The 17,943-nt window shown below is 31.7% G+C and overlaps 1 long non-coding RNA gene across 1 annotated transcript in view; it reads left to right on the top strand.

Annotated features, from left to right (window-relative positions):
• LOC144334808 (uncharacterized) overlaps positions 1-17,943 on the top strand; it is an 816,293-nt gene that overhangs the window by 47,492 nt on the left and 750,858 nt on the right. The gene's annotated exons all lie outside the window — the stretch shown is intronic.

The following is a 17,943-nucleotide window of genomic DNA, read 5'->3' on the forward strand; positions in this document are numbered from 1 at the left end:
TGAATTTAAGTCCTTTTCTAGAACACATTTTATTAGATAACAATACTTCACAATTCTCTTCAGATATCACTTATACTTTTTAAATCTAAAATACCTGAGCTAGCATTACCTACTTGACCCAGAAGCCCATCAAAAGACAGTCTTGGTTGTAATGATATCATCCTTATTTCATATTTGCCTTTGGAAGGCAAGAGTCAATTAAACTTCCTCATTGCTCTAAGAAGTATCAATTTGGCAGCAGTATTACTTATGCTTTAGAAAAATACAAGGAGATAGTATTCTTTGCCATCCAATATTGATACAATTTTAAAAATTATAAATGTTATTGATAAAATACTTTTATAAAATTACAGTTCTATATTCATGAATCTATGTTTAATCTTTCTTCAAAACATGAACTTCACACAATCCACTAGGGGCTATCTTAGAATTAAAAATGTTTACATTAGAAGGGCTGCTTTAAAATGGTCCTCTAAAACCAGGCTTTAATGGTATTCAAAAATAATGAGTTTACCTAAATTTACATTGAAAATTTTAGCAGAGCCTGCTTCCATATATTTACACATTTCTTTTTTATCAGAAGATAAAAATCTGAATTAATTAAGCTGTAATGAATGGCAAAGTATTATAGTACAGAAAGCCACAAAGCAGACACTGATTCCTTTGGGGGACAAGACTCAGAAAGGGATTTTCTTCAATTGGCCATGACATCTAATAATGGTCTCATAAAACATAGCCTGAAATGTTCTGTGTTTTTTGCAGGATTAAGGTCTTTTGGTTTACTATATTTATGGTCAAGCTTTCTCATAAATCATTCATATTTTGAGTTGTGTTATTTCTGTTAAGAAAGGTAAATGCTGAGTGTGAAAATAAGGAGAAAAAAGGCCAATAGTATCCAGGAATCTTCTCTTTTGTCGATTATTATACTTGCTATCTTTTTGTTCTTTCTTTGAATATGCATTACATTGCCACTTCTTTGAAATCTCTTTATCTTTTCTATACAAGTTTAATGATGAAGTTATCCTATGTCAACTGAAATTTTCCTTTGGATTTCAATACTGAGAGCCATTTTGTATTTTTACAACTTATATCCTTAAAAAAAAGAAGCAGGTTTCTAGCTGCCACAGAGACAGTCTGAGGGCAAGATCAAGCTGGGCATTGCTAAGGAGAAGGCTGTGCAAAGACTTTAAGATATCTCTATTTGGGTATTTCAAATAGAATATCATTTTTACCCATACATATTTTTGTTTACAATGAGTTTCATAACTACTCATTCAATCCTGTGTTATCTCTGAGAAAATGGTGCAAGATGATACCTCCTTCAGAACTGGAAAGCTGATGTGAGAGATTTCACATACTGGTGAGGGTTACTTTCCCATTGTATCAGTGTGGAAAGGACGTTCAGTGGAAGGGTGAGGAGTAGAAACTTCTTTGAAAACTTAATGTTACACTTGAGTTACAGTCATGGTTTATAAGGACTTCCTATGTTTACAAAGAGATAGAGACATACATACATTATGAAGAACTGACTCAAAGAATTATGAAGACTGAGACACTCCCTGCTTTATTGTCTGAAAACTGAAGACCCATGAAAGCCATTGGTGTTATTCTGTCACATCTGAAGGCTTGAGAACTAGGGGAGCTGATGTTGTAAATCCTACCTAGTCTAAGAGCAGAAGAAGAGGAGATAAGATGTCTCCGTATATCAGTGAAGCAGGAAAAACAGAAAGTCAAATTTCTTCTTCCCCAACTTTTGTTCCATCCTGGCCCTTGAGGGATTGGAAGGTGTCCATCCACATTCGGAAAGGCAACCTGCTTCACTGAGTTCACTGATTCAAATGCTAATCTCATCCAGAAACACCCTCACAGGCGCACCAAAATGACCAGTCAAGTTGACACATAAAATTATCCATCACATGCCTTTAGTCTTGTGATTGAAAATTAGAACATTTAAATGGCTGGACTTTAAGTAGGTAGGTAAGCAGGTGGCTAGGATGTAGGTAATGGGGATAAAAGCAGAAATAAAGATTTACGTAGCCCACAGCCTACAAATATTCAATTGAAGAATTGTTCTGAGAGAAGAAAATGTTGCAACACATATTTGTGGCTAAAATTAAAGGCTTGAAATAATGCCAAACCAAAGCATTTTTCCCTTAATTTGTATATTATCATTGCCGTTTTGAATTTTAAAAATAAAGAGTGATGTGAGGCGAAAAAGCTGTAGGGGGCAAAACCCTTGTGCAGGGCTGGTCCATGGGTTTGTGACTTAAGCAGCCATGGTGCTCCCTTCTTAAGAGGGCTTTGCACTTGGCTTAATGCTCTGCTACCTCCATCTTGAAACTTTTTCATAATATTTGAACAAAAGTACACATTTTTCATTTTGCACTGGGCCTCTAAAACTATGTAGCTGATCCTCCACTTATGCTATGTTTATATAGTTGCATTTTCCTTGGAGCTTGGGATGACCTTGGTGAGACTGGAGGGGTCTCCATATGTAGCCTGAGATATGCCTCACTCTTATTACACAAGTATTTGTTCTTCTGCTTGAAAGTAAGTGTGTTTAACATATTATGACCATTTTCCATAATTTTAAGCAAGGTAATTTCTTGAGGCATCATGGTTTTTCCACATAAAGGAAATGAGAATTATTTTAAAAATAATTGTGCTTTATCTGAAGATTCTTCCTCTAAACATTGTTAGAAAATTATATGTGCTGGGTATTTTAAAAAATTGTGTCAACGCTTATAAATAACCGACTTGATTTAAAATTCATTCAAGAGCAATTAACCAGTTTAAATCATTAAGGGGAAACTTGTACACCAAACAATGATGAATTGAAATTATTTATGTATAATTCATACACTGGGAGAAAATTTTATATTTGGCTACTTAAACATCCAAATTTTATTAAATCAGGGAAAATTATCTAGATAATGGGGATCAACTCTGTGCATAATTTTAAATGTATATATAGTTTTTAAAAGGGTGCATGAGTCTTTATTGATTACAAAGTTAATTTATCTAATAGAAAATACATTTTTGAAATATATCTTAAGACATCTTGAGAGTCATCTTTGCTATATTATGAGACAAATATTATTTTCTTCTCTTTGCACATATTTAAAATATTAGACTACAAAATGCATATGAAAATGTACAAAATGTAAGTATACATACCAATAGATTTTTCAAAAAAAATGGACATACACAGAAAAAATAGTATTGCTAACCTAGAAAGTTCCCCTGTTGCTCCTTACAGTCATCAATAACTAAGAAAGGCTAACCTCTATCCTGACTTACAATAATGTCATCTGTCTGTCCATTTTGAAACTTATTTAATCCAAAGCATAGAGTGTACAGTATTTTGTGACTGGACTTCTTTGCTCAATATTATGCTTGTGGTATTTATCCACATTGCCGTAAATGGCAATGGTTCATCTTATTTTTATTGCTCAATAATATTTCACCTTATGATTCTAAACTTGGCTTTGCTTATCATAATGTAGATGAAACATTTGGTTTTTCCACTGGAATTAGTATTAATACTTTTGCTTGTATATACTTACTTTTCAAATTAATGAAAAAGATAATTTGAACTGCACTTTAAATAGAGACGATTGTCTTATGGAGACATTTATCATAAAAAGCTTATTTTTATGTAAGTTGAGTTTCTTTTAGGCTGTTTTCAAGACAAGAGCTATCAGAGTTACACAGTACTTTACCATTTATAAGAAGGCTGTCTAGATTTCTCCTTAGAACAATGTCTATTATTACTAGAATATGGATTTTATGACTTTCCACAGTTGATGTGTTCACTAGAATAAGGCAGGTCAACATTTTTACTGTTTTCCAGCACCAGCACTTAATGCATTTAAATGCATTTTGATATATAGTATCAAGACAAACATTATCCTGATGTGAAACTCTGCTCCAAATATTTTTAAACTGTTTTATTTAAGCATAAATCCTTTCTTATATCAAGTAAGACATCCAGGGTTTTGACACAGTTCTTAACTATAAATTACTATATTTATAGTTATTCAGAAAAATCAATATTTCATTGAGAATTTCAAACTGCGACTATCACATAATGAACTTAATAACATATGATATGTAACAACGACATTGTCTCAAGTATTTTATTTTACTAATTCTTTTATAAATAGATGAACAGGGTAAGTAAATAGCATAATAGGAAAAATTCAATTCCTTCGTCATTATTTCTCAAATCAATATTTTATATTGTTCTTTTATTATATGCTAAAGGATATCTTAGTAGAAATAAATCATGACAATCTTCTCCAAGGTTTCCTGTATCCTACTTTAATTTGTCTTCTGATGGGGACTCTCATTTATTTATTGATTGATTAGCTTATTCATTTATTATTTTACATTTATTTACAAATAATTTCTGATGTCACACTCTGTGACAGTCTCCATTCTAGATGCTAGAAATGTAGAAATTCTCTTAAGGATTTATTAATTAATATAATTAATATTTATTGAAAATCTAAAATTAGATTAAATCAGCGATGGTTCACCTAGAGCACTAAGCAATTTATACAAAATCAGAGTTTCAGTGTAGGGATTTGACTTTACTCAATGGAACAGCCTGGTTAAAAGGGCTATGCCAGCCAGGCTATGCTTCTTTGTCTAGTTCTGAGCAGACTGTTGGGAGCAGAAATTGTATGTAAATTAGGGAAGCAAGAACAAACCAGAATTGGCTAGGCTGTTCTGAAAACTGTAAGGACAGTTGGAACTTATGATGGTTTTTCACCTCTTTCAATCCTCGAACTTCAGTGCTCCAGGTGTCCTGCAGGAGATGCTGAATTCTTACATGATGCTAGGCCCCAAAATCAGAGCATCTTAAGCTGAAGATCTGGTCAGTTATAGGAGTTGTAGATCCTGCTGCTCTCCTTTGAGCCAGCAGAAATGACACACAAATGATAATGACTTTCTGCTCTTCATTGACTTTCTGTGTGTAAAACGATGGCTGCAGCTTCACTAACCCTTCCAAATGAAGACCACAACATCTCTTGTAGTCTATATGAATCTAAAATTAGGTAAGAAAGGGGATTCTGGGCAATATGTTCCAGCTTCACTAGGTTGACGTAATTTACCCTGCCACACAATTATTTAGTTATGAGCTGTGGTTGTAATGATTAACAAGGAAGATATGGTGTCAGCCCTCATGCATTTTAATACTATTGGGCACCTTTCTCAGAGAAAGAGACATTTAAAAGCTCTTAAAGATGGAAATAGCACTGAAAGTGTGGTAAAGACCTATCTGGATTTTCCTTAATATCTTTGAGGATAGATTGCCTATAACTCACTGTTTCTCTAAGTATCGGCTCCTCAAACACTTTGGATAAATTCTAAAATTTTGCTGAAAAGATATATTTTTATATATTCTATTTCCCCACCTATAGGAATATAGTTTCTTTATTATGATGATGGTCATCTTTTAATTATTTTTAACTTCATACATTTTTTATTATTCTCATATTCTGGACTATACTTTCTGGTTTTATGCCATTGTTATAAATATTATTAACAAAATTATTATCTGTATTTTTATGGCAGTGTAGTTGGAAAGAAAGAAAAGGTAAATATCTTCTGTTAGACACAGATGTTAAATATTAAATATCTTAAATGTGTTTGTATTCTTTCTAAGTTTAATTTCCACCCATTAATAGGTTAATCTTTGCTTAACAAAAATAAGGATTGTTAATGTTTCTGATAGTGTGGTTTTCAGGGAAGTAAATAGAATCAGTACAGAATGATTATCTTAGAATTTTGAGGTAATGTGGAATTTTTATACATTTTTATTTCAATTTACACCGGTTCTTGGCATGATGTCAAAAATTCTCATGATGTCATTATTTTTTCATGTGATTCTGTAAAAGTGCTACCTTGAAGGAAATGGAGATTAGGGATCAAATTTTATATTTCTACATTAGTGCATTTTAATTGTCTTTGCCTCCTATAAAAGACAAGTAGTATGAGTGCATGTGTATTCATACATATCTACAAATATGAATGTTTACATATGTAGATATACACACATATATATCACATCTTAATAACATAAAGGTTTAATAATTGAATCCACCTTTCAAAACCGATGTTTTTTCTTAAGGAGGAAAAAGTGATTTTTAGCTGAATATACATAATTATACTGAGAAATGAATAAAGTAGAGCAATTTCCAGTGAAAGAGTGCACATAAGCAAACAAGATTTTTGTAACCTTGATGGAAAAAAATTATTTTTTCACTGATTTAAGTAATGTCATGTACCAGACATATTATATTTATTTCCTCATATAGTATTTCATTTACATAAAAGAGTAGGTTTTATTATTAGTTAAAACTATACATATATATATTACAAATACATTTTTGCTTGTATGGGGAATTTCAGAATAGCATCCTTAATCTATTCCATTATTTTTTCTTCCTAACATAGTGCTTACCACCTTCTATCACATACTTATTATATTTATTGTGTTTTTTACTCTCTTCCTCCAATAGAATGTAAACTCCCCAAAGGCATAAATATTTCTCTCTTTTGTTTCGTGATAAAATCCAAGTATTCAGAAAAAATATCTGGTACTTTAATTTTTTTTTCACTTTTTTACTTCTCACTTTTTAAAAAATGTTACTTTAAGTTCTGGGATACTTGTGCTGAATGTGCAGATTTCTTACAAAATCTGTATATTGATAACTGCATTCATTCAGTTCTGATATTAATGCTTCCTACATTCTCAACCTAAAGCAAAACTAAACATTTGCTTTATGCTGTCCTGACCAATCGTTCACAAAGAACCAAATCAGAGTATTTTTCTTTTTTTTTTTTTTATTTTCTTAATGATAATGATATGCTGTACTTTTATATTCCCAAAATTTTGCTATTAAACACAAATACAGAGGTAAAAGCCAAAATGTCACCCATAAGTATAAATTTCAAACTTAAACAACTTTATAAGCTTTTTAATGGTTGAAAGAAGACATGTCCTTTTCTCTTTTCTCATTAAGATAAAAAGACAGGGTTTACATAACCTAAGATATTTATTTTTCTCCTCATACGAAATGATATTCAGTCTTGAATATTTAGCAAACTTTATGGAGAATTTATAGTTAATACGTAGGTATACTTACATAAAAGTTTTTCTTAGGTAATTTTGAAAATATCACAAAAATTTTCAACTAACTGATACTTTAATTTTATCTGAGAAAAAAGATGTCTGAATCATTTATGGGAAAATACTCTGGTTTAATTTCTAAATTTACATAGGTAAAATATTAAACAGATTTTATTTAAAAAGAATGCAATATCCACCTCCAAATTAAAATCACAATAGTTTTTGAAGTTTTATTAAATTTAACGAATTGGAAAAAGTGAATTTGATTTTAGTTCTTTGTCTTGTGGCATTGTCAAACTTGTTGAATTTCTAGCAGTGTTGTCTACTCCATGCTTTTGAACTATCTTTTAAATGTCATTACAAACTTTCTTATTCTCATGAATCTACACATACAAAAATTCTATATTCTCACCCCTTTGTTAATATTAAAGCAAATATACATACAAATGCAATAATTCACAAACTTCCCATTGATTAGATTCAGACCTTCTAAATGAGAAAAGATATATAAATTTATTACATATATATACATCAAAATCCCAGTGATTCTTAGTACTATAAAGTAACTAATGGAAATAAAGTCTTTAAATGGTTAAAGACATTTAGGCATTGGTGAGGAATGCAAGATTTTGTTCTAACTATATTTTATTAATCACAAGTGGTAACTGCTGCTGAAAATTTATGACATTGGTTTTTCTTTTTTTTTTGGTAAGAGTTCCTGTTTTTGCCTTTTTAATAATTAACAGAGAGAAGGTCTTTCATTTCTGAGCAAGAATAATTTTTGTTCTGACACTGCCTTGTAGGCTAACACTAAGTATTACAAAGATTTAGTTAAGAAAACTAAGTATATCTAGATATATCTTTTATGCATTGAGTTTATTAATTTATGTAATTGGAACATTACATTATCATGTGAGCTGCTAAGTGATTTTCTCTGAATTCTAGAAATAAATTGGGAAATGGCTATCGTTCAAATAGCAGTTTTAATGTTAAATTTATGTATTTATCTTTTTGACATAACCCAAAAGCTTAATAATTGGCAGATTTCAAGATGTCTTTATGATGTAGTAGAATGTTATAGATTATGTCAACAAATTTCATGAATAATTTAACTTGCAAATCAGAAAAATTTAGGGGACAGAGCCACTGGGAAACATCACTGTGGAAACTAGAGATTTAGAAAACAACACTAGCTCTTCTTAAATTTCAGTAGATAGCCAGGGTAATTAAACAATTGAGCAGATTCACAGACATAAAAGTTGAAAATCAAAATCAACAAATAAAAAATGAAATTTAATAGAAAAGAGAAGGGAAAATTAAACAGTAACATTTCTGATTAATGTACTCATAGTTTAAGGAGAATACTAAGCACACAAAATAAAGAACAGATAACATCAGAAAAAAACTGAAGTCGTCTTAAGTTACTAAATTAAAAGTTACAAAGACATAGCTGATAAATCAATTAAGGAATGTGTGTGTGTGTGTGTGTGTGTTTGTGATAAAGAAGGTGAGGGAAAGGGTAGTGGAATTTATATTTCTGTTACAAAATGGGAAGTTAGACATATTTTTAGACATTCAAATTATTAAAAATACAAAGCAATCCAACAGTAAAACAGAAATTCAAATTCAGAGGGGAAAAGATAGGTGTAGTTAGCTTCAGTAATGTAAATCCTCATCTTTCATATTGAGAATTAAACAGAAATGGTCAAAGTTGGTTAATAAAATGGTGGTGTAAGCCTACTGCGTAGCATTATGGAGATAATCTCCTAAATAATAAAATATAATTTTGAGAAATATAATTACATTTACAAAGGTATGAATTTAGAAATACTTGCTTTCCGGCAGGGCGCGGTGGCTCAAGCCTGTAATACCAGCGCTTTGGGAGGCCGAGACGGGCGGATGACGAGGTCAGGAGATTGAGACCATCCTGGCTAACACGGTGAAACCCCGTCTCTACTAAAAAATACAAAAAAACTAGCGGGGCGAGGTGGCGGGCGCCTGTAGTCCCAACTACTCGGGAGGCTGAGGCAGGAGAATGGCATAAACCCGGGAGGCGGAGCTTGCAGTGAACCGAGATCCGGCCACTGCACTCCCGCCTGGGCGACAGAGCGAGCGGTGGCTCAAGCCTGTAATCCCAGCACTTTGGGAGGCGGAGACGGGCGGATCACAAGGTCAGGAGATCGAGACCATCCTGGCTAACCCGGTGAAACCCCGTCTCTACTAAAAAAAAAAAAAATACAAAAAAAAACCCTAGCCGGGCGAGGTGGCGAGCGCCTGTAGTCCCAGCTACTCGGGAGGCTGAGGCAGGAGAATGGCGTGAACCCGGCAGGCAGAACTTGCAGTGAGCTGAGATCCGGCCACTGCACTCCAGCCTGGGCGACAGAGCAAGACGACTCCATCTCAAAAAAAAAAAAAAAAAAAAAAAAAAAAAAAAAAAAAGAAATAATTGCTTTCCTCTAATAGCTATTCTGTAGTAGATAATTTTATTGCTATATGCATGTCTTATTTTGATAAGAACTATATATGAATCATATATACGTTATTTATAGTTCATATGTTTTATACATAGTTCATATATAGTTTATATATATGAGAAACATAAAGGTTTATCTTATATGTGCTCTTATTAGAAGAGCATGCAAAAGAGAAAATAAGGCCCTGAGCTTGAGCAGGCCATTAAAATGGATAAAAAGAATAAATTTGAATTTAATTAGGAAGTAGAATAGCTGCATATGGAGATTAATTATAGGAGTGTAAGGAAAAAGTAAAACAAGGTGTCTTGAATTTTTCACTTGTTCTGGATTCAGTGACCAGTTTACACTGATTATTTGACATAGGGCACAGAATTGGAATTGGCTTGCAGTTAAATAGGTTAAAAGGCATAGTTTTGAATAGGATAGAGATTTGAATTTAAATATTGATATGTTTTGGGGCGTAATTTAAGAAGGATTTTGACAAAATTGGAATTGTAATGTAAAAATTTTTCCAATGTCTTTCACATGAAAAATGGAGGGAATTAAGAAAAAAAAACCCCACATATTTAGTGTTTATTTTTAGTGCTATTTATGTGACAATAATTTACATAATTCATTTTGTTTAACTAAAAAAAGTTAACTTATAATTGATTAGAAGTAAGCTGCAGAACTGAAATTTGAATCTATGTCTCACCAACACCTTAGGTCACATATTTTCTTTCATACACATAACTTGGGTTTATGATCCCTTAAAAGAATGGTTATATAAACCTGGTTGCATATGTAATTTTATATCAGAAACAGCTTTGCATTTGGGGGAGGGGAGGGCAGGAGTGGAAACATGAGAGGGTTGAGCATAGTACTATTTACCAAAGAGGTGGGCAGGTACCACCAAGAAAATGTTATTAAAAGGTAAATAAATATGCACAAGTTATTATGACAAATTTTATTGAAAGCTGTGCAGGAATTAGATAATATATATCCTATTTATAATTTGCTCTTAGCGTGTGATATGCTGTGTTTGTTTTGAATCTCTCAGGTGCTATATTATTCTAATATGTAAAAGAGTAAAAACAAGATTGGCAGCTGCAGGGAGATGAGCAAAAGAGCATCAGTGAGAGGTAAGCAAGTCTGAAATTTATGATGTGATCAATTCAGAAAAAAATATAAAACTAACATGAGATATGGCTTTAAAATGTCTTCTTAAATAATATACTTTTTATAATTCCACCCTACATTAGACAACTGATTTGATCACATTATTATGAAAGAAAAAGAAACATAGCAATTCAAAAGTTATTAGGTTGAGTAGTTTGATGAATGATATGAAATCCAATGGGGGACAGAAAAAAACCGTGAACTCTTATTACAAAAGCACAGAATATCATAGTAAATAAAAATCATCCAGATTTTACTGGAATCTTCTTAAAAGTTAGAGGCATCTTACATCAACATTTGCATCGTATTTATTTTTCATTGAGCCAAGATGTATGCCTTTGAGTAGCTGAACTAATTCACCAAACGTCTAGTAGAGGGTCAACTGAAAGAACGAACATATTCCTGCCTCAACCCTTTCCATATATTGTTCCATCTTCCTAGATTAGAGCACAAGGTCTTTATAACATTAATATGACAGACTTCTTAACATTCAGGTCTTAAGCCAAATATAACAACTCCAGCAAAGATTGTTTCTGATAGCTCCTCTTCTATCTGACTTCTTCAAGTGAATTAAACCCTCTTGCTCTAAGATATTCACTGTTTTTATTGAATTATCTTTCCAATGCAACTAGACTATGGCTAGTAATGAACCCTCTTGGGATTACTTGAAACATAGTAACTAAAATCATTTTCTATGCCCTGTGGTATAAATGAGGAATGCTTTTTGATAAGGGACTTGTCTTCTGCCCTTTTTCTCCCATTTAGGTGATAATCCAATTTCTATCCCATTAATTTTCTTCAACATACGTATCAATGCCTACATCTTATCACTTTGTTAAGATGGTCATTTATTACCCGACCTCAGTGTAAACTCCAGAGAGAAGGAACAAGATGTGTTTTCTATAGTGCTAACGCCCCAGAGGCAATTAGTAGGCACATAGCACAGTACATAATAATTGAATGATTTATAAATATTAATCAATATTTTCTCTATTTCGGTTATCACAGTGACCATTTGAAAGCTCAACCTGGTGACAAGTAATTGTATTACTATATTTTCTCCAAAAGTGAGAAACAGAGTTTTAGTAAATCCTCTTATATTCACCGGTTTAACTATGAGAAATTGTAAAGAAGTTTCCTTTGAACATTTGCCTAAATCACAGACTGGTGTTTCTCCAATTTCTTCCATCACTTAATTTCCTTAATTACAATATCATCACATATGCCTTTTAGCATAACAGCTGGGAGGGGTACAACTGATTGCTATCAGTTGGACATTTTCTACAGCATGGGACTAATATGCCAAAGAGTTGCAATATTGCTGTTGTCATTGCTACTATAGTATTGCTACAAGAATTTATTATAGTTAGGGAAATAATGACAGATATGGTTCATCTTCTTTACTGTAAGAAATGGTAGGAAGTCAAATTCACACAGATGTATCCAAAAGCAGTTATTTCTGTATGTATAAGTATATATGTGTAGAAACTTTTGCCACTAGAAGTATTAACTCTTTATATAGCAATGTTATTAAAAAAAATCAACACCACTGACCAAAATTAGATTTCAATTAATAGAAAATATAAATAATATTTTGAGAGTTTGAAAAGAATAAGTGGTAAAATTCAGAAATATTAAAATTACATAAGAATTTTTGTTTGGGGTTTTTCCCAAGAAAAGAAGAGGTGCTTTGATACGTTATTCACATTCTCAGAAGTATTAGTTTATGCCATGTATCATACATTTCAAAATTGGCAGAACAGAAGATTTTGAAAGTTAACCAAGCAAAGAAATGAAAGGGTTTGAGGTGATGAACGTGCTGACTACCTTGATTTAACAAGGATTAACGTATACATATACTGAAACATCACACTGTACCCCATAAACATGTAGACTTATTATGTGTCAATTGTAAACCAAATAGAAACCAAAATCAGTATAAGCCCTTAGGTTAGAGAGTGAGTTTGCATCCTGTCTATTCTTTATACATATAATGCAGACAAAGCATCCTTAACTTATGTATGTCCACCCTTAAAATAGACATAGTATTAGTACTTTCTTCATAGTTAAATAGGATGAAATAATTGAGGCGATGAATGCAAAATTCCTACCATAGTGTCTGGCATTCTGTAAATACCCATACAAGATGTTTTTGACTCTTGATCTTCATCTCCAGTCATTAATAGTGACCATTCTTTGGTTGGTCTGTCTGTCTTCTGCCTAAATTAGGAAACTATTTTTTTTTTTCTTTTTGCTATTAGGAACTAGCTGAAAGGTAATAATGATCTAATTATTATTGTCTGAAACCTAATTTGTAGTATAACTCATGCAAAGTTCTGTCAGGGGATAAAAGAGAATGTCTTATTTAATTAGTTAGTTTTGCACATCATATATCTTGGTACATGAAGAATGCCAAATAGATCTGTTTATATATGTAAATTTCACAGAGGCACACAACCTGCCAGGGTTTTATTTGGTTGTGGTGGAGATAGTCATGATTACTGTAATGTGATTTATTTGATTACAGAGACATGTATTTTCTTCAGAAGACTAGAAACATTTTAGAAAAACTTGAATTTTCTATGAAAATTTAGTATTGTTATTATGAAATTTCATGTATCTATAAAGTACACCTCTTCCAAAGTTATAATAATTTTGATGTCCCTAGGAAATATATAGGTCTAAATAAAACCTATTTTGATTTAAATGTGAATAACCCAATTTATTTCTTAAAAAAATTAGATTTTGAAATCAATTCATTCTTAAACATTAGCCAGGCATTTTAGGAAAAAACATTAAGTGTTAATAGAGTTTATAGCCTTGTATTGTTCTTTCTATAGAAAACATTGTCTTTACCAGGTATACTATGATTTAAAAACAGAACCAAAAATACCATTTTCAGGTTTACTTATTGAATTTCATGTTCCATCTCCTATTAAAATTTACCTTGAAACTTAAAAATAGGCTTAAAATTATTTAAAGAAAAAAATAAGACTGAGGTAGTACTTTGTACCATACTAAGTAAACTAAGGAAACTTTTCCTCAAAACAAAAATTTGACAACTCTTAAAGTAAGGCATGAATTATAATTAACAAATCACAAACTACTATTTAATGACAGAAAATTTCTTACTATTATCATACCTACATAATAAGGCATGAATAATGCATGGCCTTTTGCAGTATGCTTCTTAACTCAGATTTAGTGAACTGATATAAATATTCAAGTTTGATCTTGAAATGGGGAAGAGACAAAGACAGTAAAAATTAAGAAAGAGACAATTCCACTAACCTAAAAATGATTTATTAAAAAAGTATAAACATTTAATGCCTACTATGTATAAGACACTCTCTGAAGTTCTGGTAATAGATTTAAAGATAATTAAAATGTACACAAGGAATCTGTGATATAGAAGTCAATACACACATTTATACACATAGCTAATCTCTAATGAGAGCAAATAATTAATATATGCACCTAACCAAATGGACAAGACATAACTACGATTCTGTAAAAATTAAATAATGATTTACAAAACTCATAAGTTATAAGTGTATTAAGTTTGGCAATGCATAATATTTACAGTGTCCAAAAATAGTCCACAGTATTTCAGACATTTATCTCATCTAAAAATATTTCTTAAGATTAGCTTTGAAATAGAATTGGAAGATATTTTAATTGTCGTGGTCACCTGTTCTGCTGATACTGCTTAAATTAACTTATTTTCTTTCAATCAAAAGGAGTGGATAGAACACATTTTTTTCTAAAATTGCATTCATTTATTTCCAGGTATAATTTGGGAGAGTGAGCCCTCAGGATCCAGAGAGGAAATTGTTAATACTATTTATTATATCCTTAGGGCCATATATACACAGGGCAGAAGATAACTAATTATGCCAAAGAAAGGTTCTTCCCTATGGACTTGACACAGTAATGGAGCCTCTGATTTCTTTCGAAAAGTAACTGGCTGAAGAGGTTTAATAGAAGCCATTTTTATTAGAAGGTTTGAAGGAATTACAGTGTTTTGGACAAGGAACACAAAGAAAATTGAAACTAAGTTTTGTATATTTCAATTTAAAGTCTGCTTTAATAGGTAAAGTAGGGTACAGTAGTGGAAATTCGATAATACGCAAAAGTGTTTCTATATATTTGCAGGAAGAAACCTGGAGAAATTGTAATAGGATGTAAAAACATGTATATAATTTAGAATTAATAGAAAAAAAAACTCAGTGCCTTAAAGAAGGAGCCAATTTCATTTATATCACGTAGGATAAACTAATAGAATTTTAATATTAATACCTTCAGTACAGTGAATTAATCTCAGGATAACCATTTAAATGTTTAGCTAGTTCATTTTAAAATACAAAGTGTAGTACTTTACTTACTATATATAGCTTAGAGATTGCACATAAAGATGAAGGATTATGATATTAAATCTAGAAACACATGTCTTTATATTTGGGGACAACCTAAATACGTATGTATATGTTGACAATATGTGTATGACTAATAACCATCACTATGAAAATGTAAAATGTAGTGAAAGTATTTTTATAACTTAACTGAATCACTATTAGATTTTTGTTTTGTTTTGTTTTGTTTTTTCAAGACATGCTCTTCCTGTGTCATTCAGGCTGGAGTGCAGCGGTGCAATCATGGCTCACTGCAACCTTGAACTCCCAGGCTCAAGCGATCCTCCCTCCTTAGTTTCCTGAGTAGCTAGGACTACAGGCATGCATCACCATGCCCCACGCCACCACGCCCCATACTACCACGGTACCACACCACACTAATTTTTGTATTTTTTGTAGAGACGGGATTTTGTTAGGCGCACCCAGGCTGATCCGGAACGCCTGGGCTCAAGTCCACATCCTCTCACAGTGCTGGGATTACTGGTGTGACCCACTGTGCCTGACCACCTCTATGAACTCTTATATATACTATATGACCTATGCTATTTTCTTTTGTCTATATTCACAAGTGACATTCACCTGATGATTTATATATTTTATTTTATGTATGTTTTCCTTTCTTTGTTCACAAAGAATATAGAAATGACAATATGTATTAAGTAGGTCCTATTTCTTCATTCCATTGTGTTTGATTTTTTAGTATCGTTGATAACTTTTTTTTTGTCAGAACATTCTTGTGTATACAAGAGTTGATCATTTAAAGCTACTTTCATTATAATCTTCTAAAGTACTCAGGAGATAATCAGGAAAAACATACAGATAAATATATAGATATATTTTTAAAATCAAAGACACATTATAATGTTCTCTTATTGTATCATTGAATGGGACTTTCCTTTCTTTCTTTCTCTCTCCCTCTCTCTGTCTCTCCTTCTTCCTTCCTTCCTGGCTTCTTTCCTTTCTTGCTTCCTTTCTTTCTTCCTTCTTTGGATATTGCTGTGAACACAGCGTATAGCCAAAGTAAAATCCTCTCTGCTCAAATCATGTGGTTATGCACATAATAAGCTAACACCATGGACATGCAATCTACTATTTGAAAATAGTTCATTCCAGACTAATCTCACTTTATTCACGACTGTTAAAGCTTGACGTGTGAACGTCCCAAAACTTCATATGTTTAATCACATTCCAAAATGTCAGAATTTCACTGTCTTTGGACATAGGGCCTTAAAGAGGTAATTAATTTAAAATCTTGTCTCTAGAATAGACCCTAATCCAATATGATTTATTAGAAGAGGCAATTAGGATACAGACAGCACAGTGGGTCAACCTATGTGAGGACACAGCTAGACAGTGGCAATCCTCAAGCCAAGAAAAGGGGCCACAGAGGAAATTAACTTGCTAATGCCAACACCTTGATCTTAAACTTCCAGGCTTCCATAATTGTGAGGATGTATTTTTATGTTGTTTAAACTACCCAATCTGTGGTATTTTGTTACGGCAGACCTAGTAAACGAAAACAACAACTTAGATGCTTGTGCACTTAAAGGTTGGAACTTTAACATGCTTTCTTTTTGTTCATTCGCTCTCATTTTTGTGTCTACATTCTCTTAGGTTAACTTTTTCAAATGTATGACTGAGTACAGTTTTATTGCTGCTGATGCTCACCAAACCTTAGTCTCTAATAATTTAGACTCGTATAAAACTGATTAGTGGATATATAATTTATTGTTCCATGGGTTTCACAAACTCAGTATGTCCCAAATGAATTCTTCATTTTTTCTACAATTCTGCTCATGTGCTCACATATTTTCTATAGCAGTAAGTGGTGGGATACTCTAGTAGGTAGACCAAATATGGGAATCTATAATTTCTGTGGCAAGTGCATAGTCTGTTAATTACTATAATGTGATCTTGTCTGGTTGGACAAGTCCCCCCATTATAATTGTCTCCCATTATTTTATAGTTAGTCTTGAAATTTAACTTATAAATAAAAGAATTAATTTTTCAAGTTTAATGTAAACAAGAAACCAATACCAAACTAAACAAGCACCAAACAAATAAAAACGATTATAATATTTATTAGAATTGCATGGAATGTAAACATAAATATGAGTATAACTAATATCTAAATGATACTGAGACTTCATAGCCATGAAATTTTTATATATTTTAAGTTATTCAGGTGATATTTTCTTTCAGTATAGTTTTATATTTCTCTGGATACCTTTCTTAAATTTATTATTGAATTTATGCCTGTGTATTTTATATTTTTATTAAAATTGTAAGTGACATCCTCTATTAAGATATATTTTCTAAATGACTATTGCTGGTTTATATAAATGCAATTTACTTTTGCATTTAATTTATATTTAATGTAGTTATTTTGAGTTTTCTGTTTAGGAGATAATATAAACTACCAATATTCAGTTTTTTATTAAACACTTTATACCCATTATTGATTTTTCATTATGTATTGCACAGTATCTTTTATTACAAAGTTGTTATCTTTTCTATTGTTCAGGTTTTAATGAAATTCTTTTAGTATTTTACTGTGATGTTTACTGAAGGTTTTTGTAAATACCCTCCATTTTGTTAAATAATTTTAATTTTTTCAAAGTTATTTACTGCTTCTATCAACACGACATTATGCTATTACTTTTCCTAAATTATTATCATGGTGAATATATTTTATTAATTCTGTAATATCAAACTTTACATGCTTAGAAGTAATGTAAAACAGGATGATTGATTTATT

Source organism: Macaca mulatta, chromosome 15, assembly GCF_049350105.2.
Source record: "Macaca mulatta isolate MMU2019108-1 chromosome 15, T2T-MMU8v2.0, whole genome shotgun sequence".
Classification (NCBI taxonomy): Eukaryota; Metazoa; Chordata; class Mammalia; order Primates; family Cercopithecidae; genus Macaca; species Macaca mulatta.